This window comes from Nansenia antarctica (assembly GCF_963989245.1).
Source record: "Nansenia antarctica genome assembly, chromosome: 3".
In the NCBI taxonomy this organism is placed as follows: Eukaryota; Metazoa; Chordata; class Actinopteri; order Argentiniformes; family Microstomatidae; genus Nansenia; species Nansenia antarctica.
In genome coordinates, this window is record NC_137688.1 from 18849282 (window position 1) to 18853930 (window position 4649).

Sequence of the window (4649 nt, forward strand, 5' to 3'; positions counted from 1 at the left end):
GGTCCTGAAACGGTCCTCCGCGCTTCGAGGCAGGGGCAGGGGCAGGGGCAGGGGCAGGGGCAGGGGCATCACAGCACCCTTCTGCTGCAGCTAGGCGCGCATTCTGTCGCCGGCGGGACTGCGAGGAGCCTGTGTCCGTCAGGCGCTCAGCGCCGGTGAACTTTGGCGGGGTGAAGAAGCGCGGCGAGTCGCCGGGATGGCAAAGCTCCGGAGACCGGCGGCGCAGGAGGCAGTCCTCTAGAACCGGGGCTGGATCCCGAAGCGCAGGGGTACTAATAGAGAGGTCCGGCGGCTGAGGAGGAGAGAGGGGCCCGCGGGGACCGGAGAGGAGAGGAGGAGGGGAGGGAGAACCGGGCAGCTGCGCTAGCACCGGCGCGCTGTCGCTTTCTTCTTCTCCTTCGTCAGACATCGGGAGAAATCGTGAGCAGCATAAGTTAGTTAGAGTTATTATTCAACTATAGTGATCACATTATTGATCTACCGTTTAGATAGAGAACACATCCTGGCTAGCACGTCGTGCGCAACAAGTTGAAGGTACAAGTGAAGTTGAAGGTTGTTGTCCGGCTCGGGTCCAGTGGTTGACTGCTCTGGACAGCAACACACACACAAATGGGCGAACTAACAACTCACACGCACACTCGACTGCGCGCGCAACGTTTAAAGCGTGGTTGCTTGAAATATAATGTGAATCAAAAGTGTTTAAGCTCTAACAAAAACAGCCATAACAACATCGTCAGTATTTCAATGATTCATATTATTTTCATATGTCAATAGCGTTCAGGACAATACCTTCTGCAAGTTTGGGATGAAACAGGTGAAATTGAACTGTAGGCCTATATAAGTTAGGCTTAAATGATGATTGTTATTCTACAACATAGATTTTTCTATATAAATGCCTAAATGTGTCCATCTCTCTCTGTCTGTCTCTCTCTCTCCATCTCTCCATGTCTTTCGCTCCATCTCTTTCTGTCTGTCTGTCTCTCTCTCTCTGTCTGTCTCTTTCTGTCTGTCTCTCTCCATCTTTCTCTGTCTGTCTCTCTCTCTGTCTGTCTGTCTCTCTCTCTCTCTGTGCCTGTCTCTCTCTCTCTGTCTCTCTCTCTCTCTGTCTGTCTCTCTCCAACTCTCTCTCTGTCTGTCTCCATCTCTCTCTGTCTGTCTCTCTCCATCTCTCTCTCTGTCTCTCTCTGTCTCTCTCTCTCTCTATCTCTCTCTCTGTCTGTCTCTCTCTCTTCGTCTCTCTCTGTCTGTCTCTCTCCATCTGATCTTTCCCTCTCTCCATTTGTCCATCTATATTGTCCGTCCGTCTTGTCTGCTGTTGACGTCATCAGAGCTCATAACTCCTATTTTAGAGACTCTCCACTGGCTTCCTGTTAAGTTCAGAATAGTTTTAAAGTTCCTTCTGCTTGTTTATAAAGCTCTCACTGGCACAGCACCAGAATATCTGAAAGACCTTTTGCTAGCATATCAGCCTAATAGAGCTCTCAGGTCATCTGACGCTAGTTTTCTCTGTACAAAAGAAGTGCCAAGCAGGGAGGCATTGGGTACCATTTTTATCGTCTTTGGTATGCCGGGAATCGAACTCACGACCTCCCAGTCTCAGGGCGGATACTCTAACCGCAAGGCTGAGCTGGTAAAAAACTAATTATAAACTGTACATAAATACACTAATAAGCCAAAGCATTATGACCACCTGCCTAATATGCCTAAAATGCTGGTGTGCCACCAAAACAGCAAAACTGAAGAAAAAAAATCAGGGATGCAACCTCAACAAAATTTTAAAGTCAAGACTAAAAACCCATCTTTTTAATATTGCCTTTAATAAAACCCTCATTTAGTTAGCCTTTGCTTTTCCTGCAAACGTTGCAGCTCAAAGTGCTTTAATCGTTATATAATCATAATTTAATTATTTAGTCATTTAAAGGTGTCTTTATTTATTTTCACTCTGGAGATCATGGTGGTTGTGATGTGGGAGTGGCAGAGCCCAGCCCAGCATGTCTGGAAGGCAGGTGCTGAATCTGGTTTACGTGCATGTGTGTGTGCGTGTTTGTGTGAGTGCAGGTATAGGTAATAATAATAATAATTTTGCCATTTAGCAGACGCTTTTAATCCAAAGCGATTTACAATTACGAATTACAGGGACATTCCCCCTGGAGTAACTGAGGGCTAAGTGCCTTACCCAAGGGCACACTATTAGTGGTGTGGTTTCAGGCGGGATTTGAACTCACAACCTTCCGATCACAAGTCCAACTCACTATCCACTAGACCACCACTATAGGTGTGTGTGTGTGTGTGTGTGTGTGTGTGTGTGCGCCCGCATGTGTGCTTGTGTGTGTGTGTGTGTGTGTGTGTGTGTGTGTGTGTGTGTGTGAGTGAGTATAACCAGACATGACGGGGAGGTTCTGGGAAGAGCTGCAGGAGGAGTCCTGTCCTTAATGAGCCCTGCAGACCCGTTAGTCACGCTTATGGAGGCCTCACTGACCCCCGCAGACACAAACCAGCCCTCCAACACACACACACACACACACACACACACACACACACACCAGATTCAATGTTTGTGACACACACATACACACACTCACACGCACATGCACGCATGCATACACACACACGCACAAGTACACAGATTCAACATTTGTGACACACACACACCACACACACACACACACACACACACACACACACACACACACACACTCACACACTCACACTCACACTCGGCTGGGTCTCGTACTGCTGCTTCAGCCCGCTCCTCCGAACCACCCAGGTGCGCCGAGTCGGGCTGATTGGGTAGCGTTGCGGTGATTGCCTTCTCCGCGGCACCTGTTGTCGGGCCGAGGTGAGGGAATGCTACAACATCCACTCTCTTCTTCAGCACAACGACAACAACGACAACAACAACAACAACAACAACAACAACAACAAGCTTACAGCCATCTATAGCCCTCATACTTCTGTTGAGCGGCTTGAGCCACATTAAGCATTGCTTAACACCCAAGGCCTGTTAATTTATCAACAAACAAATTCTCCTCTACCAGCGCTGGAGGGTGTTTGGCTGCTAATTATGCGGGGTACACACATAAGGATTTGGCCGGTTTTGGCCCGATTTTCGGATGTCTGAAAACAACAGAAAACGCCCGGTTATCAGATGGCTCTTAACATTTTCCTATAACAAAATCCTGTGGTGTGAGGTGTGTTAAGGGTCAATTCTCTTCAATTGTGCAATCAACTCTTCCGGCAACCTGCTCGGAAAATGGGCGTGGCCGGCAATCGTAAATGTTAAATGTGTTCAATACTTACGACCAGAAATCATAGGGTTGCCAGATTGTTTGGTGGAATTAGCGGTTTTAGACTGTGGTTAGGGTGGAAAATGTCATTCCCATCTGGCAACCCGGCTCGCGAGTCAAACTATGACGTGGCCAATCAAGAAGCGAGCTGACTTCTTCTTCGTTTATTCGGCACTTTATTTGCCCTGTCGCACATGGTTGTCTCGTACAGGTCAGTCAGGGTACTACGTTAAATAATAATAATAATAATAATAATAATAATAATAACTTTATTTGTATAGCGCTTTTCCTGCAAATGTTGCGGCTCAAAGTGCTTTAATCATTATTAAATAAGAACAATATTCCATTTGTTCATTTGCTTTAATGAAGTGACTCTGCGAAATGACAATAATCAAACAAGTCCTGAGCAGGGCGAATGCAGGTGTACACATTAGAACAGTAGTCTATCTAATTCCGGTGCGTGCACCTAAACATATGACCGTAGTGCAATATTCCCTAATGATATAATCTTAATTTAATTATTTTGTAATTTAAAGGCAACATTAAAAGGATGGGTTCACGCGAGATTTCTGGCTTGGGGAACGAGACTCTAGAGAGTCTGGAGTCTGTCGTAACGAAAATCTTTATGTCTGTGGGGTGTTGAAATGGGGAAGTCGGCGCACACCACACACAATACGATCAAGGCTGTTCAATCCAAGATTTTGTTTCTTCATGTGTGGGGTCTGTCTCAGATAAGATTTCGGTTAAGATTTTGAAAATCCTTATGTGTGTACCCCGCTTTACTTACTGAGACTTGAAGCATCTGCTGCTGTTTGTTTTGGTGCTGGATACCACAGGACACCAAGAACACAAAGGGAGGCCCTACCCAATATTAGTATAGTGTTCCTAATAAAGTGTGCAGTGAGTGGATCTCTCTCCCTCCTTTTTCCTATCTCTTACTTTCTGTTGCTCAATGTGTGTGCACACTCCTCCTCTTTCTCTTGATCACACACACACACACACACACACACACATACACGCTATCAGACAGACTTTCTAAGGAGCACATATACAAAAAAAACACACCTGTTCTCTGGGGGGGGGGGACATCAGTATTCCACCAACACTTTCCCAGAGAGCTGGAGAGAGGCTTAGAGCGGTCTAGGCTTCCATCCAAGTCCAGATACAAAGGGACACTCAACGGCCAGCTTACATTCTTCAGCTTACAGTAGACCATGTCAGCTCTCTCTCTCTCTCTCTCTCTCTCTCTCTCCCTCTCTCTCTGTGCGTGTGTGCTGTGTACACCTGTATCAGTCATGGCCGAGGATTAAACAGCTCTGTCACACCTCTCCGTCAAACTAAACACTTTGGATCCTTGGCCTG